The 24,441-nt window shown below is 48.7% G+C and overlaps 1 protein-coding gene and 1 long non-coding RNA gene across 3 annotated transcripts in view; one reads left to right on the forward strand and one right to left on the reverse strand.

Annotated features, from left to right (window-relative positions):
• NHSL2 (NHS like 2) overlaps positions 1-24,441 on the reverse strand; it is a 254,111-nt gene that overhangs the window by 69,804 nt on the left and 159,866 nt on the right. The gene's annotated exons all lie outside the window — the stretch shown is intronic.
• The window catches only part of LOC140627510 (uncharacterized), a 31,832-nt gene continuing 18,033 nt past the window's right edge, over positions 10,643-24,441 (forward strand). For both annotated transcript variants that reach the window (XR_012026217.1, XR_012026216.1), the window contains exons 1-2: positions 10,643-10,890; positions 11,008-11,048. This is a non-coding gene — a long non-coding RNA (uncharacterized lncRNA). The remainder of the gene's footprint in view (positions 10,891-11,007; positions 11,049-24,441) is intronic.

Below are 24,441 nucleotides of genomic sequence, written 5' to 3' on the forward strand. Positions count from 1 at the left end.
TTATTTATTTATTTATTATATATATATATATATATATATATATATATATATATATATATAGAGAGAGAGAGAGAGAGAGAGAGAGGCAGAGGGAGAAGCAGGCTCCATGCTGGGAGCCCACGTGGGACTCGATTCCGGGACTCCAGGATCGCGCCCTGGGCCAAAGGTAGGCGCCAAACCACTGAGCCACCCAGGGATCCCCTCATTTATTTATTTGACAGGGAGAGGAAGAGGGAGAGGGAGAGGGAGAGAATGTGCACAAGCAGGGGGAGCCTGAGAAGGAGAAGCAGGTTCCCCACTGAGTAGGGAGCCCGATGCAGGGCTCCATCCCAGGACTCTGGGATCATGACCTGAGCTGAAGGCAGACGCTTAACCGACTGAGCCTCCCAGGTGCCCCCCAGTAGAAACTTTTTAAAGAGAGTAGATTATTTTTTAAAAACTTTATTTATTTATTTATTTATTTATTTATTTATTTATTTATTATTTATTTATTTATTTATGAGAGGGAGCAGGGGAAGGAACAGAGGGAGAGGGATAAACAGACTCCATGCTGAGCACAGAGCCCACTTTAGGGCTCAGTCCCAACCAAGACCCTGAGATCATGACCTGTGCCAAAATCAAGAGTCAGACGCTCAACTGACTGAGTCACCCAGGCACCTCAAGAGTAGATATTAAAAAAATAAACAGAAAAGGGCAGCCCGGGTGGCTCAGTGGTTTAGTGCCACCTTCAGCCCAGGGCGTGATCCTGGAGTCCCAGGATCCAGTCCCACATCGGGCTCCCTGCATGGAGCCTGCTTCTTCTGCCTGTGTCTCTGCCTCTCTCTGTCTCTCTGTCTCTCTCTGTATTATCTCTTATGAGTAAATAAATAAAATCTTAAAAAAAAGAAAAGAAAATAACACAGCAAACAAAATTTATGACAAGTTTAGGAAATCGCCATAGGCCTGTTAGGATAAGAGAGGGGCCAGGGACAAAAAGGTGGAATATATGCTCCAGCATAGGTCTGAGACACAGCAAGGTGTTGGGACAGACCAACCTGGCTGGGGATCAGTGCGATGAGACTTGAAAGCTCCTTTCCAAGTCTCTATCCAGGCTAGATTCCAGAGGCTTCAGTGAGCCAGTCTGCAAAATGTGGGCTAGATCAGGAGTCATTTCAATTCTGTGTGTGGGAGGAACACAATGAAAGTGGTGCTTTGAAAGATGGGTCTGGCGGTAATATGCAATTATAGACTAACTTGGGACTGACGAGTAACCCAGGACTCCACTCACTGGCTGCCACATAGAAGATGCCAGCAAGATGTTAATGCCACATGAGAGTCGGACTTCAAGTTAAAGTTCTTTCAAGGAGAGTTACATGGGACCGTGGTTTGTCATGCATTATTTGAGGTGTGAAAAAATTACCAAAAACTAGACATCAAGGCAAAAAAGATTGCTGAGCATTCTTTCAAGAACATGTAAGTGTGGGCAGCCTGGGTGACTCAGTAGTTTGGCGCCGCCTTCAGCCCAGGGCGTGATCCTGGAGACCCGGGATCGAGTTCCGCATCGGGCTGCCTGCGTGGAGCCTGCTTCTCCCTCTGTCTGTGTCTCTGCCTCTCTCTCTCTCTGTGTCTCTCATGAATAAATAAATAAAATCTTTAAAAAAAAGAACATATGAGTGTATCATCTATGAGGTTGCTTGACTATTCACTATTAAGGTCTAATCTCTAAAGTTAAAAAGTTACCTTGGAGAAGACTGCCAAGTTGTGAATGATTTTTGTCTGGTCAAAATGAAAGTTGTTTCTGTCCAGTAGGAAAGATAACACCAAAGGTTACAGTTTTATTATCCTATCGGTTTTGTATCCAACCTTTTAAAATCTTATTCCTATAATCTTCTAAAGTCTCTCATATCTTTTTTTATTTTTTAATTTTTTTTCTCATATCTTTTTTTAAACTATTTTTTGTATTGTGGTAAACTAGGTATAACATAAAATTCACCATTTTAATCATTGGAAGTGTACAGTTTGGTGGCATTAACTATAGTCACACTGTTGTACAACCATCACCCTATCCATTTCCAAAATTTGTCATCACCCCAAGCGGAAACAGTGAAGCACTGAATTTCCATTCCTCTCTCCTCCTAGCCCTTGGTAACTTCCAGTCTACTTTCTGTTCCTATGACTTTGCCTATTCTAGATATTTTGCCGAGGTGGGATCATGTATTTGTTCTTTTGTGTCTGGCTTCCTTCACTTAGAATATCTTCAAGGTTCACCCATATTGTCACATGGATTTGAACTTTACTCCTTTCTATGGCTGAACAATATTCTATCATTAGGATATACTATATTTTGTGCAATGTGTCCATAGATGTCCATTTAAAAAAAGAATGCCACTGTTATACTTTTTTGTCATTTATTTTTTTTAACATTTTATTTATTCATGAGAGACACACAGAGAGCAGAGCATAGGCAGAGGGAGAAGCAGACTCCTCACAGGGAGCCCGATGTGGGACTGGATCCTGAAACTCCAGGATTATGCCCTGTGCCAAAAGCAGATGCTCAACTGCTGAGCCACCCAGGAGTCCTGAATGTCACTGTTATAAATACGATCAGAATATATTTATTTCTAAAAGCATAGCAAGCAGGTTAAGAAAATAAATGTAAAAACCTACTTTCTTCTGACACCTCTATTCTGCTCCCTCACAGGGCTATGACAAGATGAAACGTATGTAATAAGCAACTTGCAAAGTGCAAAGGACTGCATGTGGCTTTGAGTGGGGCTGGGTGGTGTAGAGGAGAGGGCATGGGCTATGCAGCCAGACCATTCAAGGTGCCGGCTTGGCTTGGGGGATCTGTCCAGCAGTGCCATCTAAAGTGAACCCCCAGGGTGCCTGGGTGGCTCAGTGGTTGGGCATCTGCTTTTGGCTCAGGTCATGATCCCGGGGTCCTGAGATCAAGTCCCACATCGGGTTCCCTGCGGGGCCTGCTTCTCCCTCTGCCTACATCTCTGCCTCTCTCTCTGTGTCTCTCATGAATAAATAAATAAAATCTTTTTTAAAAAAGTGAGTCTCTGGATCTCAGTTGTCACACGCATAGAGTGAAGACCATAAATCACACCCTAGAGGGTTGTTAGAAAGGTCCTATGATAAGGCCTCCAAGAGAAGTAAGAACAAAGTGCTGTGGATGCAGGGTTGTTAGTAGACACTTGTAGCACTTACCACAATGTTCTCGAATAATCTCTTTACATACTTGTTATCCCAGGTATACTTGTACATATATATATATATATATATATATATATATATATATATATATATATACTTGTATATCCCAAGTTCCCCTCAACTTGTTTGTCTCTGGCCCCTTGCCTTAAGCACAGTACCTAGAACATCATACTCAGCCATTTTTTCCTTTTTTTAAAAAAAGATTTCTTTATTTATTTGAGAGAGGGAGAGGGAGCACAAGCAGGAGGGGCAGAGGGAGAGGGAGAGAGAGAATCTGAAGCACACTGCACTGAGCATGAAGCCTGACACGGGGCTTGATCTTACTACCCTGAGACCACGACCTGAGCTGAAACATAGATTTGGATGCTTCCCAGACTGAGCCACCCTGGTGCCCCTCAGTCATTTATTTTTTTAACAAATGCTTAGTAGGCTCTTCCAGTCACCACCTCTTGACAGCCACACACTCTGCCCTCCAAATCACTATTCCTTGCCTCCCCAGCACTGAGGCCTCAGAGCACGGGCTCTGATCAGGCTCTTATGGGAGACACAGTAATGCCCCTCCAGGTCCCCCCAGGACCCAGTGCTGCTGGCCGAAAATCCTCTTTGGGCCTTGTCCAGCCACTTCCTCAGAGGAGTGCTGCCTCGCCCAAGGCCAAGTTCACTCCCTGGAGGCAGACTGCATCTAAAGACTGGCCGATGTGCCATGGTATCAATGCCTGATCCCCTCACCCTGAGTCAGAATGACTCTGAAGGGCTAACCCAGTTCCACAGCTTCTTCTGGGGTCAGCTGAGGCTGTCATTAGGACAGCATCACAGCCCACCTTTTCCCTTGAACCAATACTACCTCCTTTCTTTAGATCCTAGGTGGGTTTTTAAAAAAATATCTTATTTATTTGAGAGAGAGAGAGAGAGAGAGAGAGAGAATTGAGTGCAAGCAGGGGGAGCAGCAGAGGGAGAGGGAGAAGCTCCCTGCTGAGCAGGGAGCCCATGATCCCAGGGCCCTAGGATTGTAGCTTGAGCCGAAGGCAGACACTTAACTGATGGAGCCACCCAAAAGCCCCTAGAGCCTAGGTATTAATCCCAAAGGCACCCCAATACATGTGACCTGCAACAACCCCCCAGTAGCAGTCCCCAGATAGGCTTTGTGGCCTGTTTGTAGGCTCTGGTTTGGCATCTGGAAAACCTTAATTCCAAGTTGATCCCAGGAGCTGTGATAGCCTCCAGGGCCCAATCACTGCACACAGGCCTCACTCAGAGTTACATTTTATTCTCTTCCCCGCACCCCCAACCCCTAAGTTTTCCTCATAAAATACATTTGGAACCAACAGGGTAGAAGATAGGGGCCTATAAGCAAATAATTACAGTCATGGGAGAGACATCGGAACAGGGAAATAAGTGAATCTAGTGCTTTGCCAAAGGTCAGCTTCCTGGAGGAGGTACCATATACATTGAGTCTTGAAGAATGAGTTTGTGTTTGATGGGTAGACAAGGGATGTGGGAGAGACACTGTGGAGGGCATAGCTTGATCAAAGGCTGGCAGGCATGGAAGGGTATAGTATGGGGGACAGAGGAGACTAAGGGCCAAGGAAATCCAGGACGCTAGTAAGAGCAGACTGTGCAGAGCCTTAGAGACCACACTGATGAACTCGGTGCTGATTGAATGCCACATTCCAGTGGTGCTCAAGTTTCAGCCATGTAGGTACCCCTTGGGTGAGCTTTGCCCTATCTGGGCCCCACCAGTTCTTTTAAAAATATTTTATTTTTATTTTATTCATGAGAGACACACAGAGAGAGGCAGGGACATAGGCAGAGGGAGAAGCAGGCCTCCCGCGGGGAGCCCAATGCAGGACTTGATCCTAGGACCCTGGGATCATGACCTGACCCAAAAGCAGACGCTCCACCACTGAGCCATCCAGGCATCCCACCATTGGTTCTATCAACAGCCGACTGTACCTTTTTCTCAGCGGGAACGTTTTTTTTTGCCTAAATAAATTTCTATGAAAGGAAATTGTCTTTGGCACCCCACAAAACCAAAACAGAAGGAGTTTTGCTTGCCCTAAAGAGAAAGTCACTGTAAAAATGAATACAGTGGAAAGTGGGCAGAGTAATTAAATCCTATGCAGATCTCAATGCCTGTCAATGGCTTCAAGCCTGAGGCCTGCTCTTGCTTTGTTCCAAAAGAAGATTAGCAAGCATTATAGAGGTGGAAGAAGAGCTCCACACTGCGACCTCTTTAATGTAATCAGATTGCTAGAAAGAGAAGGGCACGAGAATCATTTTCTCACCATGTAATTCAATGTTCTTTAGAGCTGCATGGTGTACCATTAAGATCACCTTGGAGTTCTCCTCCCTATGACTACACTGACTACGAAAGCAGTCGGTAAATAGTAAAGTGCCCTACAAATGAGGTTGTTATTACCACTCTATTGCTTCATCCATTGGCTCTGGAGCTGTCCCTTTGCCGGCTCAGTGAGGGTTTCCCTACCAGCGTCTGCAGTGACTCTCATTCCCCACACCTGGGTGTCTAGGTAACAGTGAGAAAAGAACTGTCTGGCTCATTTTTTTTCACGTGACTGGTCCCAGTAGCTGCCGTCTGCAAGGCAGAAGAGAACAGAATGTGGAAGCAGAGGTGGGAAGCAGTCAGCCCAGCAGGATGGAGAACACCTCATCTCCTGGGCTAGGCTCCACAGCTAAGGGCAGAGCTTGAGATAGGCCTGGGGCCTGGGTGGTGGGCAGTACAGAAAGAGCCTGCAAGGGGCTCAAGTGCTCAAGGACACTTGAGGAAGTCAGGGAGGTTAGCACATGTAGACTGCTCCAGGAGGCAGTGCCAACTCAAGTCAGGGATGTCCTGGGACTGAGCAAAGCACCTGGGCTTTGGAGTTTGACAGGGCTGGACTCGATCTCAGTTCTGTAGCTTTCAAGCTGTGTGTGTGGCTTTGGGTAAGTCACCAGACAGCTCTGAGCCCCAGTCTCCTCAGTGGAATACGATGTAGGTAATGATAGTACCTAACCTCCTTGCTGTGAGGGTCACACTGAGGCAAGACATGCAGAACTTTGCATACAGGGCCTGGCACATTACTCAGCATTACTGCCTCTCCCTGTCCTACAGTCACCACTAGACTCCCAACAATATGTTTTCTTTTCTCCTGGCTCTCTCCCCTAGCCCAGCCCACATCTCCTGGCCCTGTCCTGTGTCCTATTCTCATGATCACCTGCTGTTCCCCTTCTCCAGCTATGGGGTTCATAAGGAGTCTTTCAAGTATTTGCAGATAAGAAAGATGAAGGAGCACATGCCAGGAGATAGGACGGGGACCTCCTTCCCCTGGACAGAGAGAGAGGAAGGTGGGTGTTCTGAGGCAGCTGGCCAACCGAGCAGCTCGCATCATCCTGCTGAAGGCAGAGGCTGCCTCTAGCTTGCAGAGAACAAAGAAAAGCTCTGGTCTCCTGTGGCATTAGAAGGCAGTGCCTGAAGCAAGTCCCTACATTAAAAGCTACAAGGCAGAAGGTTAAATATAGCTCTTTCCAGTTGTCTAGGACATAGATTTATGAAATGTCAGAGCTGTGTTAGTGAGAAACGATGCTATCTCTGCTCTGTTTTTAAAGAGTAGCAAGGAAGTGAAAGAGAAGAGAAATACATCTTGGACTTTTACCAGTAGGCAGTGGGTGGCCATGAGAGGACCTGGAGCCACCAGGTCCATTTTATCAAGTTGTGCTCTGGCTGCAGAGTGGACAATGATTGGAGGGGGCAAGAGTGGAAGCAGGGAGCCCAAAGGGAGAGAGAGAGACAGGGTACCAGGGAGGGAGTTATCAGTGGAGGGTGGAGGTGGGAGGAGGGAATGCAGTGCAGGGTGGGGCCAAGCCTGCATCCCTGGGTGAGGGCAGGGCCTCTTTCCCCCTCCTCCTCCTTAGAGGAGGAAAGCCAGCTCTCCCTCACCCTTGTCTTCCCAAGGGCCTGCCTGGTGACTGTGAGAAAGGCAACCTGTCCAAAGACTCCCCCAGACTCCTCACTCCTTTTCAAGACTGCCCCTGAGGAGGCTGCTAGAAAGTCCCTCCTTATCCACAGGCTCCAGCTCCACCGCCTGAGCCCCCTCTGACCCATCTACTCCCATCCCGCTGTGACAGCTCTTCAAAGGTCTGAAGACTAAAGACCACTTTCCTGTGATTTCTTCTCTATGCCAAACAGCATGTGTTCCTCACCGTATTTTGCTCTTGGTCCCATCACTATACTTGTCAAGCTCCTTTAGCTCATAGACTCCTCTTGAGCACATTCTTGCCACAAAAGACCACCTAGAACCCCGGAGACACAGCATGATCTCACATACTGCCCTGCCAGCTACCTCGGCAGCCGGGACTGGAGTCTCCAGTTCATTTGCAAGGGCAGGCGACTGGACTGCAGCATCACCTCCCCTGTCCAGGCTCATCCTCTCCGCCCAAGCCAGAGAGGGGAGCTGGTGTGCCTCAGGACTCTGAATGTTATTCCACCCTAATGCCAGGAGATTTGGCTGGAACTGGGGTGAGAAAGCTCTGGGTCCCTCACTAGTAACCTGTGTGAAAGGAGGACCAGTGTTAAGATAGGCATCTCTTTCCTGCCCCTCCCTGCCCCTATTCTTTGGTATTGAAAAAAAAATAGCATTTCAGCAAGAGTCCAGGAAGGGGTAAAACCCCAAGATTGACCTATGGCATTTTCCCCTTCTAAATGAGCAGAAAGTACGTGAAGTCAATTTATAGAAAATAAGCTATATGGTATTTCTTACACCTTACACACACACACACACACACACACACACACACACACACTAACAGCTCCTTGGTCGCTTTTATATCCCTTTAGAATCCCAGATTATCAGGGTTCGGATGTGATCACATCCACCCTCTCTTCCTCCAGAGCCACCCAAATCTGAATTCCTTTTATAGCACCTCAGCCAAGTGGTCGTGCTGCCCCTCCTTGCATACCTCCAGTACTAAGTGAACCCACAGACGGCTGGGGCTGCTGAGCATGAGACCCTTCTCCCCCAGTGACTCACCTCCCCGGCTCCAGAAGAGGGTGACAAACTCGGCTCTCTCCATCCTAGAGGTGTAGATGACCAAGGTGCCACATCCAGTAAATCCTCATGTGAGGAAGTGTGTTGTGGGCCTGCACTGTAGGCAGGGGGCCGAGGGGTCCCACACTGCTCCAAGCCCCGTCCCCAGGCTCCTCCGTAGGTACCCAGGGACTCCTCCAGAACTCTGTTTCCCTGCACCCCAGCTAAGTCAGTTTGACCCCATTGGTCATATGCTCTGGTGCCTGTGCAGGGGTCCCTGGGCTGCACCGCCCAGGGAAAGCAACGCTGGATTCAACAAGTGAGGTTCTTCTCTCTACTTTCCTACTTCCTTCTGCCCCCACCACCCACCCCCAGCCACACTGCTTCAGTGGGTCCTGTCCCAGCAGACCAGCGAGGGGTGCTGTCTTTCTCTAGGTAAGGTTCTCAGCCAAAGGCCCGAGTCAGAGCCCCACAGAGGGCTGACCTCCAGTTCAGCCCAGCCGCTGTCCTGCAGTGAGGGGAAGTGAGCAGGAACTGGCTGTCTGAGTCAGCGCCCCTGGTCTATTGTCACTGTGTGGGCCCCTTCCTTCCCAGAGGAGAGACGTGCACAGAGATAGGCCTTGTTTTTTGCAAGTCTCTCTTGCACACACACACACTTTCTCTCCTGGCCCAGACAGAGCCCGTGCACCACAGCTGAATGCAGTTCAATACAGTTTCCCCACCTCTTGGTGAGTGCCTACTGTGGCAGAGGATCACGCCTACAGCACGTAGAGGTCACCTCCCAGCATCCTCAGTACAGGGGCAGGTACTAATGATGGTAGTCCCAGTAACAGGGAGAGAGCTGAGGCTCAGAGAGGGAAAGAGGCTTTTCCAATGTCCAACAGCCAGAGATTAGTGAGATCCAGCATCGAGTCCTGCTCTCCATGGCATCAGGTGGAGAACCCTGCTGGCCTTCTTCACCACTTCTCCCACCTCCATCTTGCCAGCACACTGCAGATTCTAGCAATAGCAGATTCTATTTCCCAGGGCACAAAGCATGAGGGAATCATTGGCTCGAAAACACTTAAAGCATATCTTGTTCAGGGGCACCTGGGGGGCTCAGTCAGTTGAAGGTCCAACTCTTGATTTTGGTTTGGGTCATGATCTCAGGGGTTTTGGAGCCTGCTTGGGGTTCTCTCTCTTCTTCTCTCTTTCCCCTCTCCTGCTGCTCTCTTTCTGTCTTTCTCATTCTCAAAAAATAAAAAAATAAAAAATAAAACCTATCCTGTTCAAAATTGTCTCTGTGTGTTTAGAAGAATAAGGACCCAGGAAACAGGTCACCTGTGCCAGAAGCTCATTACAAAGGGACTCCATGACCCTACTGGCAAAATGAACACAGGTAGATAAACCACACCTCGTCTTGGTCACTAATTATCTTCTAATCAGAAGGGAGGCATCCTGGGTTCTTGCTCCCAGGGTGAAAAGAGATGTCACTGGAACTTTGTTCTCTTTTCATTTTTAAAGAAGATTTTATTTACTCATTTGACAGAGAGAGAGAGAGAGAGAGAGAGAGAGAGAGAGAGAGAGAGAACAAGCAGAGGAACAGCAGAGGGAGCGGGAGAGGAAGAAGCAGGATCCCCACCGAGCAGGGAGCCTGATATGGGGCTTGATCCCAGGACTCTGAGATCATGACCTGAGCCAAAGGCAAAGGCTTCACAGACTGAGCCACCCAGGCACCCTTCTCTTTCTCATTTTTGCCAGAGATGCAGAGAGGGAAGTAGCTTGAAGGAAGGAGTCAGGGCTTCTCTTAGGGGAACCACTTTGTTGCCTCAAGGGTGCTGAGCGCCTCTCCAGTGATGATAAGACTCTCAACTCCTCAAGGGCAGGGGCAGGGCTGGGTCTCCTGAGGCCCCATCTTCAGAACCTATTTGCATGGCTTGTTACAAAAAGCCATCTAAAAAGATGAGTGAGGGAAGCCCGGGTGGCTTAGCGGTTTAGCGCTGCCTTTAGCCGGGGATGTGATCCTGGAGACCTGGGATCGAGTCCCGCGTTGGGCTCCCTGCATGTAGCCTGCTTCTCCCTCTGCCTGTGTCTCTGCCTCTCTCTCTCTCTCTCTCTCTCTGTCTCATGAATAAATAAATAAATCTTAAAAAAAAAAGATGAGTGAAACTCCCAGACGAGGAGAACGCATTGTGTTCCCAGAGTTGGGAGAGGGTGAGTTTCTAGAAGCAAGGACCGCTGATGTTGTCATCTGCATTCAAGGATTTAAGTAGGCTGAGGCCCAAGCAGTGAATGTTCTGCTGTGTCAACACTGAAAGGGTAACCTTGGCAAGGCTGGCTTCCTGAAGGCCAACCCACAGCAGGTTAAGGAGGGAAGTGGGAGGGAAGTGGAGACACCTCTCCGGAAGTCTGGTTGTAGTTAGAGGAAAGAGATAGGGCCATAACTGGAGGGTGAGGCAGAGCTGGGAGGTAGCTGTTTGTCAGGATGGGAGAGATGCTGTGTGTGTGTATGTGTGTGTGTGAGAGAGAGTGTGTGTGTTTAAGATTTTACTTATTTATTCGTGAGAGACACACAGAGAGAGGCAGAGGGAAAAGCAGGCTCCCTGCAGGGAGCTCAACACAGGACTCGATCCCAGGACCCTAGGATCATGACCTGAGCTGAAGGCAGACGCTTAACCACTGAGCCACCCAGGTACCCTGATGCTGTGTGTTTTTTTTTTTTTTTTTTTTTTTTTTTGATGCTGTGTGTTTTTAAGTTGAGGAGCTTCTCCCAAACTACTGTTCACCCTGCCCTCTGCATTCTCCACAGGCTGGACTTCATCTCAGACCAACTGAATCTGGATTTCTCAGGTGGGAAACCCAGACATTGACAGTATTTGCAATCTCTCCGGGTTGAGAATCATCTGCTAATTCTTAGTTGAGACTGAAGTCCAGTCTTAACCCAGAGAGTGGGTGGAGGGCCAAGGGGGCCCGACTGTCTTAGCTTCCTCTTGTTGGCAGATTAGCATTGCAGCTAAGAAGACAGACTTGGAAGCCCTACTGCCTGGGCTCAAATCTCAGTCTCCTCCTGCGTGCCCTGGGCAAGTTACTTAATCCCCCCAGGGCCTCAATTTCTGATCAATATATTTGTTATAGAATTTGCAGTTTCTAATTCAAATAGCTCCTTTAGGAGATAATAGAACTACTTATCTACTATATAGTATACTATAAGGTTGTTGTGTGGATCGAATGAGTTAATATCTGCAAAGTGCTTAGAATGTGGGGGCACCTGGGTGGCTCAGTGGTTGAGTGTCTGTCTTTGACTCAGGTCATGATCCCGGGGTCCTGGGATTGAGTCCCACATCGGGCTTCCCACCGGAAGCCTGCTTTTCCTTCTGTGAATGTCTCTGCCTCTCTCTCTCTGTGTGTCTCTAATAAATAAATAAAATCTTTTTTAAAAAGTGCTTAGAATGCTGCTTGGTTTGGAAGAGGCTAAGCTGTGGCTGGCCTGTATCTTCTAGTATTCCTCCTGAACCTGCTGGACCTCCACCTAAGGCTCAGGAGGGCTTCCCTTCAGAAACATCGTTGATCTTATTCTCAGCTTGGTCTCTGATTGGCTGTCATCCCTGGGCTCGCCTCACACAGGCCTGAATGTGTCATCAACCTCAGCAGTCACTTCTCTTCTGGCCCCCTCTGGGCTGGAGCTGGCTGCTTTTGCTGCAGTAGGAGCCACCATCATGCATGGCTAGGGCCATGTCTGGGATGGCAAGAGTCTATAGCTTAGAGTCTTGCCTGGTATTTGTCTTTTGTTTCCCTGACTCAGGTTTTTGAGCTCTTTTTGGTGGAGTCAGGGCAAACTGTTGTACTGGGTGGTAAGGGGTGGGGAATGGTTGGTGTGTGTCAGTTTCCATAACACAGATCTCATGTTTGAGGGGTTGGAGGCCTGGCAATGGTAGGAATGGAGGCTATCTTCATCCTAAGAGCCAGCGCTGTGACCTTGGGCTCTGTGACCACCAAATTAGATCTCAACTTTTCCAGTTTTGCTCTTTACTCTGAGAAGACAGCTCCCATCCCCCAAGCCAGGCTCTGTAGCACCCAGACAATAGGAGGGAGCTGGTAACAGAACCAAAGGCTGGGGCAGATGTCCAGGAAGATAGTCATGGTGTGGGGTGGAGATACCCAAGTGTATGGAAAGGGAGAAGGTGGAAGCATCAGTGTTTGTCAATAAAAGCCAAGGCAGAAGTGTAAGGAGCTAAGTCACAGAAGCCAGAAATCCCAGAAATCCAGTCCCTGAAGCAGGAGCAAGGCCCCAGGCTGCTGGGTGGGTCAGAATATTTCAAAGGAGCAGTGTGCTAGAGATGGTATGTGCCTTTTATCCATTATGTGGCACAGGAGAGGGCCATATCTTCTCTGAGGCAAGCCTAAGACCGCAGCACCTGCCTGACCCCCAAGTCTACAAAGTTCACAAGAGGAATTCATAGAGGTGGCTCTGTGCCACCATCTCCAATGCCAGAAAGTAGACTCAAAGAACACACTCCACCCAGATGACAGGGAGCGATTGAGAGCCTTATCCTGCTCCCAGGATCCCTCCAACCCTCCATCTGTGCTCTCAGAGAATTTGACAGGAGATTGACTTTTTAAACAGGAAATCTGCTATTGAGAGAGATGAAGCTTTCATCAAAGACCATTTACCCCCACAGGTATGCAGATGGCATTTAAGAGGCTGCCTTAGCTCAGATTGTTTGGAAGTACTGCCGGGGGTGATGCGGCGCTGACCTGTCAGTGTACAGGACTCCCTACCAGGAACATCTCTCCTTGTTATCTCAAACATCACTTTTGCTTCTTCTCAATGTCAGAGTCTTGTCTGGTTTCTCTCAGCTTGATAATGGTCATATGGACATGGCCATGTGGCACAGGGCATCTCCACCATGGCAATGGGGCAATCCCAGAGGACATGGGGACCACTCCTGGGCAGTGGTGACAGCGGTGTGGTGGGGAGAGAGCAGCTGGACTGTGTGATCCACATTAATCACTGGTGACCTTGGGCATATCACCTTACCTCTTGGGTCTGTAAAATGAAAGTTGTGTGGGAGATGAGTGGTTTCTTTTTTTTTTTAAGATTTTATTTATTTATTCATGAAAGACACAAAGAGAGAGAGGCAGAGACAGGCAGAGGGAGAAGCAGGCTCCGTGCAGGGAGCCCGATGTGGGACTGGATCCTGGGACTCCAGGATCACGCCCTGGGCTGAAGGCAGGCGCTAAACCACTGAGCCACCCAGGCTGCCCAGATGAGTGGTTTCCAAATACATATCTCACCTTTATTAAGATACCTGGGTCCCACCATGCTAGGCAAAAAGTCTGTCTTTCCCACAGAGGATTTTTCAATGCTGACAGGCAAAAATAATAATATATACACACTGTGCTCCCCCAAGACTCCCTCCACACCCCTCTCCACACTCATTGAGAAACCCTTGATTTGGTGATCCCTAAAGATCCTTCTTACTCTCACAGTAGTTTGTAAAGATTTATTTATTTGAAAGAGAGAGAGAGAGAGAGAGAGAGAGAGAGAGCAGGGGGAGGGACAAAGGGAGAGAGAATCTTAAGCAGACTCCCTGCTGAGCATGGAACCCAACACTGGGCTCAAGCTCACAACCCATGAGATCATGACCTGAGCCAAAACCAAGAGTTGGATGCTTGACCAACTGAGCCACCTAGGCACCCCACTACTCTAACAGTTGCAAGCAGTAATAAAGACAGCAGACCCATGCTCTTTGCTCACTACATGCCAGAACCTCATTTCATTCTCACAACCATGCCGGGGCAGGCACTACTAATTCCATCAGACCAAGGAGGTAATGGGCATCCCGAGAGCTTAGGTTACTTGCCTGAAGGCGTACAGCTAGTACGCCAAGTCTGGCTGAGAGTCAGAGCAGCTGAAAAAGTCTTTGTCATGTTTTTTTTTAATTTTTATTTATTTATGATAGTCACAGAGAGAGAGAGAGAGAGAGAGAGGCAGAGACACAGGCAGAGGGAGAAGCAGGCTCCATGCACCTGGAGCCCGACGTGGGATTCGATCCAGGGTCTCCAGGATCGCGCCCTGGGCCAAAGGCAGGCGCTAAACCACTGCGCCACCCAGGGATCCCGTTTGTCATGTTCTTTATCAATTATTCTAATCTTCTCTCCATGAAGTTTAAGCATTTTAGAGGAAGGGGAATGCCCATGATATTTTACCAATTATTCCCCAACCCTAGCTAAAACCGGAAAGCTTGACTGGCTTAATCAAATTTCAGTGGCATCCAGTGCTCAGAGAAGACAAGACCTTGCAGCACAGGCCAACCTAACTCTGCTGTCAACTGATGCGGGACAGTGGCAAACAGTGCCTAATGCTTTTGTCTCAAAGTATTTGTATATATGCCAGGAGAAGGCTTTACACCAGGCAGCATTTCCCACCACACAAAGCCCTGTGAAACAACCTCCATCCAGTAAGGGGGGATGGCTATTATTAGTATCCTTACATTCCAGATGAAGAAAAGGAGGGTACCAGGGGTGAAATAAACTCTATCCCCCTCCAAAACTCAAAAGTAAGGCTCAGAGCTTGGACTTACACCTGGGGCGGCCCACACTAAATCCACACATCTCCCCATTTCCTGTAGCTGCTTCTTTCCGTAAAAAGAGGCCTTTGCTCTTGGAGTGATGTCTTTCAAGTGTGTTTTCTGGCTCAGAGAAATGATATGATTTGGTTTCTTCAGCCTGACAGAATGATTTGCTAGTGCAATTGTTCTGTATGTTAATGGTTTTTATTTTTCTTTGCACAAATGATGTTATAACAACATTAGTGGAAATCTAAGGGAAAGAATAACTCACCAACAGGCCTTCCACTCACAATAAATCAAGGTTTGCTTTTTCCACAATTGTCTTCCTGTCCTTGCTCGTGTGCAGACATACTTATACAGGGTTTATAAACTTCAGCACAGGGATCCCTGGGTGGTGCAGCGGTTTGGCGCCTGCCTTTGGCCCAGGGCGCGATCCTGGAGCCCCAGGATCGAATCCCACGTCGGGCTCCCCGTGCATGGAGCCTGCTTCTCCCTCTGCCTGTGTCTCTGCCTCTCTCTCTCTCTCTCTCTGTGTGACTATCATAAATAAATAAAAATTTATTAAAAAAAGTTCAGCACAGATACAATTTTGTACTGTGCTTTTTTGCATGGAACCCTCATCATAAGCATTGTCCATGTTGCCCAACTGTCCTTCTAATTAGCTCTTTATGGCTCTATCCTACCTCAGTGAGGTGGGATGCATCAGATTTATGTAGGCATTTCGCTGTTATTCTGCCCTTAGGTTGGCCATTGCACTTTTTATACCCACTTTTTGCTTCCCTTCCAGTTCTGTCCCAGGAAGTGTGTGTGGCTATCATGATTAGTCCCAAGCGCCAGAGCTCATGCTTCCACCCCCAACATGTCTCTTGGTTGTGGGAGGTGAGGAGCACCAGGAAATATTTTGTTTGGTGGCCTAGAGTTTCAACTTCTTCCATACCACCTTCCAATGGGATCCTTTATTTTTTTTAAAGATTTTATTTATTTATTCATGAGAGAAACACACAAAGAGAGGCAGAGACACAGGCAGAGGAAGAAGCAGGCTCCACGCAGGGAGCCCGACATGGGATTCGATCCCGGGTGTCCAGGATCAAGCCCTGTGCTGAAGGTGACGCTAAACCGTTGAGCCACCCAGGTTGTCCCAATGGGATCCTTTAAAAATATATTTTATCCACTTATTCATGAGAGACACACAGAGAGAGAAGCAGAGACATAGGCAGAGGGAGAAGCAGGCTCCCTGCAGGGAGCCTGATGTGGGACTCAATCCCAGAATGACCTGAGCCAAAGACAGACGCTCAGTCACAGAGCCACTGAGGCATCCCTCCAATGGGCTCCTTAAGTCAGGTTAGGAAATAGGTCTTTGGGAAGAAGGCCCCCAGGGGCATAGAGGCCACCTGACTCTCTCAGAAGCCCTTGCCCTTTTTAGCATCCATCACACTGAAATCAAGAATTGTGAGAATTTGAGAGGCGTATGAATATGAAAGGGCTGGGTCTACTACGAAAACACCTCACAAATGCAATTAGATGACTTCTGCATTTTGTTTAGGTACAGTGAAGATAAAAGTGGACTCATTTTCATCTTGGAGCCCAGACCACCTTGTTCACAGCACAGATATGGCTGCTGGGGTTAGGGGTGATCAGAAAGCAGCATGATACCAATTCTGTCTGCATCCAAAGCCCCCTCAACACCGGGTTTAGGCTTAAATTCAAGAATACTCCACTCTCTTGCTAGATCAGTAATCCTCAGCTCCAGTTTCTGGACCCAATACAGAGCCTCCAATGAGTTTAATTATTCTCACAACACAAACGTGCCATCAAATAGAGATATGGTGGTGGGACTTCTACCAGGCTGGAGATTGCAGTCCTTGTTGCTATAGAGATTGGCTAGTCCTGCCAGAACAGAACCGCAGAACCTTCATTTCACCACACCTGCTCTTCAGGGTTACTAATTCCTGCCACAGTGGCAAAGATGCCAAGAAGCACATGGCAATAGGAACAAGTGTGACAGTCAGAAAGACTTGGGCTCCAATACTGGCTCTATGACTTCCTTGTCATCAGACCCTGAGGCAGCCCTCCCCCTGAGTCACAATTTTCTCATCTGTAAAATGGCATCAACAACCCCTGTGTGGAGGTTCTTCTGAGGGTTAAGTTAAAGTTGTGGATGAAAGATGCTGGTGTACTATAGGTGTGTGATATTGCTTCCTTTTCCCTTCTATGTGAGATAGAGGTTCAAATAGATGGTGCCTATATGCCCAGCTCTGCACATGCTGTGTAGTTAGGGTGGCACTGGCAATCTGTCTCCCCCTACCCCATCCAGATTCATAAGCCAACAGGGCTATAACTCAATCAAGAGATAGAAAAGGGTGTGGAATTTGGTGGGAAATCAATTCCAACTCATAAGCTTGGCAGACAAGGTTTTCCAGTGTCAAAGCAACCTATGCTTCCACAAGCTGTGGCCATCCCAGTGCTACGTCCACCTGCACCCCACCTGCTTTGCAGCTGCATTGCTCAGCCTGGCCACTCCCCATGGTCCTCCAAACATGCCGGGCTCACTACTGGTTCCATTCTTAGGGAAGACCCATGGTATTCCCCCATTTGCAATCATAATCACTCTCCTTTCATTTGAAAAGCAATTTCAACTTTCTAAAAGTTTTTCTAGCTATCTCACGCTACATCTTCTCAATCACCCTTGGGGGGTGGGCGGGGTTGTGTTGGCCTAAGGATCTCCTTTAAGAATGAATAGGTTTTTAAAAAGATTTATTTATTTATTTGAGAGACAGAGTATGAGCAAGGGGGAGAGGGGCAGAGGGAGAGGGAGGATCTCAAGCAGGTTCCATGCTGAGTGTGGAGCAAACATGGGGCTCGATATCACGACCCTTAGATCATGACCTGGACTGAAATCAAGTTGGCCACTTAACTGACTGAGCCACCCAGGTGCCTCAAATTAATAGCCTTTTATAGCTGAAGGATGAAGGTAGCAGAAGTGAATGAATTGCCTAAGATCACTCTGCTGGTTCACAGGCAAGAGAGATCAGAACTCAAGCCTTCCGAGGCCTGGTCAACAGCTCTTTCCCACCCTTTGATAAATAAGTTTTAGCTCTCGTCTTTGAGAAACTCACATTTTGGTAGGGGAGATAAGCATGTCACAACAACCATAAAAATGACAACCCAATCTGAAAAGGCTACATACCAGGTAATTCCAACTATATGACATTGTGGCAAAAGCAAAAACCAGGGAGACAATAAAAAGATCAGTGGTTGCTGGAGTTTGGGGGTGGGTAGGGGAAGGATGACTACTTGGAACACAGATGCTCAGGGCAGTAAAAATACTCTGTATGATACCATAATGATGGGTACATGTCATCATACATTTGTCCAAACCCACAGAATATGCAACACCAAGAATGAACTGTAATGTGAACTACGGGTTTTGGGTGATAATGATGTGTCAATATAGATTTATCAATTATAACAAATGTCCCACTCTGGTGGGAGTTGTTGACCATGGGGGAGGCTGTGTGTGTGTGAGAGGGGCTGGGGGTATATAGGAAATCTCTATGCTTTCTCAATTTTTATGAACCTAAACTGCTCTTAAAAAATTAAAATCTTAATTTAAAAAAAAGACAAATGAAAGCACATTGAAAAGACATTGCCAGTAATGATAGAATTATGTACAAGTACCAAATTAGTACAGAGGATGAAAGGATAAACTGTTAATAAATTTTGTATGGAAGAAAGAGATCAGTCAGGGAAGGCTTCAGAGAAGAGGAGACACTCAGTCCGAGCTTTCAAGGATGAATAGGAAATTGCCAAGAGAAGACGGAGGCTTGAAGGGGGGCATTCCAGGCCAAAGGTAGTGCGTTTGTGAAAGCATGGAAGTTGAATGAGCATGGTGTATTGGAAAACCAAAAGTCATTCAAGATGGCTAGATCATCAAGGAAGTAACAGGAAGTAAGGCTGGAGAAGTAGGTGTGTCCAATCATGGAAAGTCTTCACGTCGTGCTAAGGAACATACACTTTACCCTAGAAACAGGTGCTTCCCAAACTTAAGGCAATTTTCAACTTTTTCCATTTCCATGCACCACCGGTAATACTATTTACTATTTACTTAACTATTTTATTTTAAAAGACTCACTTTAGAACATTTAATCTTGCCCCAATAAAAAATATATGAGAAACCATGGGTTAGATTTGCTAGTTATATTTTTTTTTCTGATACACATTAAAATATATGCAGAATTCTGAAAGGTAAAAGAAAAAAGTTTTCTCTAGATCATGTGCAAATGATCCCCTGGACCACCTGGGACAAGTGGGGCACACATTGGGAGCAATCCTGACCTCCCTGCCCCAAATTAGCAAAGCTTGGGTTCATAGCATGAGAGTGCAGGGTCAGATCACTCTGGTGGCTTGCTGCACTAGGCATGGTCAGGAGAAGGGCAAAGGTGGAGCCCAGTTTTGGAACAGGCCAGAAGTAACAAAGGTCTGGACTCACACTGACAGTGGATAAGAGGAGAGGCTGCCAGGTCTCAGAGGAAGACTCAACAGTAAACACTTGTTGAATGGATGGATGGATGGGTGGGTGGATGGATGGATGAGTGAAAATTTTAATTGTGAGGGAAGGGAGAGAGAAGAGCAGACATTGACTCTAGTTTTGAGTTTGGGTTACTGGAGAGATGGTAGTATCACCAAGAGAAAATGGATGAGAGAAAGGGGAGCCTCTTTGCAAGGGTGAAGGGTAGTGCGAAGTGTGCTTAGCTGACTGTGAGGTCCTTGTGGAACATTCAGGTCGAGATAGAGCAGTTAAATGTTAGTTTAATTGGGGAATAGAGATATGAAGGCTAAGCCTATGGAAGTCTGTAGATGTGTCCTTTACTGCCAAAGGAGAGGGTATAGAGTGAGAGTAGATGCAGGCCTGAGTCAGAGCTCTGAAGAAAGGACATTTGCAGATAAGGGGCAATGGAAGAGGTGCTTTCTTCTTCCATAAGGATCTTCCGGGTGACCTTAGGATAGACCTACCTCCTGTGGTTGGGCCTCACCTCCTCCCTTAGACCACCAGATGTTTCCTGTGCTTATCTCCTGGGCAGCCAGGGCCGAGAGGCAAACCAGTCCTTTCTCTAGTTAGCCCAGTGGGACTAAGTGTTCAACCAAGGCTTCTGGGACTGCTAAGGATGATGAGTGAGCAGGTACAGTGCTGGGGAAAGGCAGGGTGCAGGAGGTGAAATGGGTCAGGAGGTGGAGTGGGAAAGAGAGGGAGAAGTGGCCCTGAGGCCACTTCCTCATGCTGCCAGAAGCTGGTCTAGCAGCTACTGCTTCTAGGATGACCCTAGACTGGAGCTGGCATTGGAGATGTAGAATGATTTCTAAGAAATGAAATAGCAGCCTGTAAGTGTCCCGAGCTGTAGTGCCAGCACTTATGAGGAAAGTGATCCTCAAGCTCCTGTACTGGGCTGCAGAGTATCTCCACTTAACACCTGTGGGTCCTGAGCCTCCAGCTCTGTGGCAGAGAAGCAGGATGCTATGAGGTGGTGGCTGGGCCATTCACCTAATGGTGGGTTCAGAAGAGTATGTCCCCAGAAGATTCCAAAGACACTTCAATGTCCAGAATACCTGCTGTTAGCTGGGGCCCCACAGGGGCCCAAATTAAGCCCACCTAGGAGGTCAAATCAAGCCCAGCTCTGTCAGGTGGACCCCAGTGACAGTCACCATGGCTGGAGCACATTCTAAGTTGTTTTCCTGTAGCTTCCTTTGCTCCGACACCCTGTGAGATCCCCGTTCTAGGGCTGCTTCTAGAACTGGCTGGCCCTGGACAACTCCCTGTAACCACTGGGCCAGCTGAGTCCCCAGGAAAAGGCAGAGACAACCCTCTGGTCCTGAACGTAGCAGGCTTTTGGCAAGACACCAATCTGTGTGTTGCTTTCTTATGGTAAACTTGAGTGAAACTTGGCAAAAACTTTCCTTTCCTTCCCACTGGCCTGATTGGTAGATGCTGGCCTCCCAAATGGGTACAGAGAGAACCAGGGGCTTCTTCTGTGAGGAGGGACAATGAGAAGGGAGACAAGGGGGTACTATCAAGATAGATGGAGGAGGGCAGGGAAAGTACCCCTGGCCCTAGTGCATGTGGCCTGATCAGAGGTAGCAGTGGAAGATGCTTCCCAAGTGGCCGAGGATTAGGCGGGAGGGAAAACAGTTGTTGTTGGTGGTGGTGGTGGAGTGGTTGTGACAAGAGTAGTTTCATCCACATTGCTCTTGCACTGCTTGGGAAGGTGAGCTAGGAAAAGTTGTCTCCAGATTCTGTCTCCCTGATTTCCATACTGTCAGCCTCCAGGGAGAGGCTGTTGGGGGGGAACTCTGCCAGCACCCTTGAGTTCATGTCTGGAGAAGGCCAAGTGATGGCACAGGGCATGCCCAGGGTAGGAGGGCAACTGGCTCAAGGCTGGCATGTGTTCCTCTCACCCATGCAGTGAGGAAAGCTCTCCTCCAGGGCTGGGGCAGGAGGTGGGGGCAGGGCATTACACAGCAAGAAACTGATTTGTCTGGATCATTCTATGCATGCAGCATATGAGGTAGAGCCAGGAGAGGTGTAGGTGTACAGTGCAAGATTGGAGGGGGGCTGCTGGGGGAGATGAGGGTTTGAATAACAAAGGAGTCTCCTAAAGGATAAGCCATGCATGGTTTCAGGTCTCTGCCTACTGGATCCAGACAGAAAGCACAGTCCTAGCAATAAACTTCACATTGCTCACTTCCCTGATGGTCCAGCCACCCTTCAGAGGCTACATGGGGTTGCTGGCAAAGAGGCTGGCCCCTGCCAGCTCAGGGAGCTCTGACTTATGCAATTCAGGCTGGTGCAGGAGCAGCGGAGCTGGGAGTTCACCCACATCTCCATCGGACTCTCCCCGCCCCCTGCCAGCCCCTGCAAGTCACGCCAAGGGTCAGGGGCCCCATGCGGCTGCAGCTGGGGAGGCCCTGGCTGTAGGAGCCCCAGAAAAAGGAGGGAAAGGAAGAGAGTACCTGTTGCTGAATGCATCCTGCTTTGGCGCTTACTCCTCGGTTGCTTGTGGTGAGAGTTGCCCATCATTCTGTTCTGGACAGGCAGCCGCCCGGTGGCTGCCTCCTCCTCCTCCTCCTCCTCCTCCTCCTCCTCCTCCTCCTCCTCCTCCTCCTCCCCCCCCTCCTCCTCCTCCTCCTCTTCCTCTGCCTGTGCTCCTCCCCAGGTGCTTACATCACCTCAGCTTTGCTTCTCACACACATGGCTCATCCAAATCCCACTTGTGCCCCTGGCACACGATTGTCCAGAACTGACCCTCTCACTTGGGCTAGAGCTTGCTAGGAGCTTCTCTCAGCCTTTCTCTCTCTCTCTCTCTCTCTCTCTCTCTCTCTCTCTCTTTCTCTCTCTCTCTCTCTCCCCCTCCCTCCCTCCCTCCTTCCCTCCCCCTTCCTCAGTCTCTCTCTCCCTCCCTCCCTCTTGCTTAGTGCTCTACTCAGGTCGAGCAGCGCAGGTTCCAGGAGAACTCTAGCGAGCCCTGAGCATGGCCCCCGCCCCATCTGCCTCCGCAGCCAGGGCGAGCACAGGCACCCTCAGGGACCCGACTCGCCCGCCCTCACAGTCCCTGGCTGCTTCTGCTCTCAGAGCTGTCATTTCTGCTGCCGCTCCTCGCTCATCTGCAGAAGCTTGCAGGAGCGAGGGGCCAATAACAGAGCCTAATCCGGGAGTGTGACAGGGACCAGTGAAGGAATGTGCTACCCAGGAATTCCAAGTGATACAGCTCCCTGCTCCACTGGGGGACGGATCCAGTTCTGTAAATGACAGCTGCCAACAGACTCTGGGCTCGGGTCCTGACAGACCTGGGGGAAATTTGGGCAGAGCATGAGGCTGCCAGGCTGTAGGCTTGGAGCAAACACAGTCAGATGCCTCTCGCATGCCTGCTGTGGCCACCAGGTGTACCTGCCTCCTCGTCAGACACACTTGAAGCCTCACTCTGTTCTCCCCTCCCTTGCCTGCTTTGCCTTCCCAGGGGGAGGGCCAAGCTGCAGCCCAGAGATTCACTGCCTGGAACTGGGACCTTCGGCAGCCATTAAGAGGGCTCCTTCCATGAGTGCCACTGTAATTCCCACATGCACACCCTCTCCCTCCTACTCCCTCTCCAAATACATGCAGCTGCTCACTGCAAGTGCTGCAGCCCTGTGGGGTAAGTGACACAGGGCAGGTTGTGCTGACTCAGCTGCTCACTCCAGCCCTAACAGCCTGGCGGCAAGGAAGGGCCATGGTTCCTGGAATCAATGGTGCCGGAGCTAGGCAGCCTTGAGTGACTTCACTTAACTTAGTGGAGTTGTGGGACTGTCCAACCTGATGTCATTGGATTCATGCTCACAGAGACAGAAGACCTGTCTGTCATAGTCATGGCCACAGAGCACTGTGAGTACAGGGTTGGCTAGAGCGTTGGCCTAGCAGACTTGGAGCACTGCACCACCCAGATAGCAGAGCCTTCTGACTTTGGGGCACGAGGTCTACAGTGGGATCCATCCATCCACCTGTCCGTTCATCCATCCATCCATCCATCCAACCACCCACCTACCTACCCACCGAATCATTGCCATTCTTTCAAGTTCTCGGGGATCTACTCTGGCCAGGCGGGTCTTATGCTAGGTGTTGGGGACACATATGTTGCGAGTCACCATCTACAAGGGGTAACTGACAGACACACGCACAGAGTGTAACAGTACCATGGGATCACTGCTATACCAGGGAAAAGATCCACATGTGGGAGCACCAAGAAAAGCTTCTTCAGTTTGGAAGAGTTGGAGGACACCCACCTAGAGGAGGTTATACTTGGACTGGGTTATGAAGGATGAAGAAGAGTTGGCCAGACCCAGAAAGAGAAAGGACATGCTGTTAAATATTTGGAATACTAGGATGCCCTGGGTGGCTCATTTGGTGAAATGGCTTCCTTGGGCTCAGCCACCAGATCCCAGGACCTGGCCCCGTGTTGGGCTCCCAGCTCAGCAGGGAATCTGCTTCTCCCTCTCCCTCTGTCCTTCCCTCTGCTGGTGCTCTTACTAGCTCTCTCTCAAATAAATAAATAAAATCTTAAAAAATAAAATTCTGGAATATTCCCCCTGCCAGAAACCCTTCCTGCCAGGCCCCCAACCATCAAGGATCTCTCAGTTTTCTTCAACAATTCCACACACATCACTGAAGCCTCACCCCTGTGCCAGAATGAGGCTACAGAGGGAGGTGGACACTGACTTCAAGGCTCCCCAGCCTAGTTGGAGAGACATAATTATACAGAAAAGTCACAGGATGGTATGATCTTTGCTTAGGCCTTGTAGCTCACTGTGGAATGTGGCAGGAGGCCTCCAAGGAGACCTCCTGGGGCCAAAAAAGAGGGCTTGGGAAACAGAGGTCCCAGAGCAAGTGTAACAGGCTAAAAGGGAAGCATCTTGGGAAAATGGATGTATGACCATGGTCATGGGAGAGGTTTATGTATGTGGCAAAAACCTTGAAGGTAAGGTTTAGGGAACATCTGGTCCCTGCCCTCTTCTCTACTTGGGGTGGGTCCTAGATGTGAGTCTTGGTAGGTTCAAGGTTGTAAACATGGCCTGAAGAGAGGGTGAAAGAGACAGAACTATGAGATCTGGAGATGGTTCTAAAAGGCACAGGACAGGGGCACTTGAGA

Source organism: Canis lupus, chromosome X (assembly GCF_048164855.1).
Source record: "Canis lupus baileyi chromosome X, mCanLup2.hap1, whole genome shotgun sequence".
Lineage (NCBI taxonomy): Eukaryota > Metazoa > Chordata > Mammalia > Carnivora > Canidae > Canis > Canis lupus.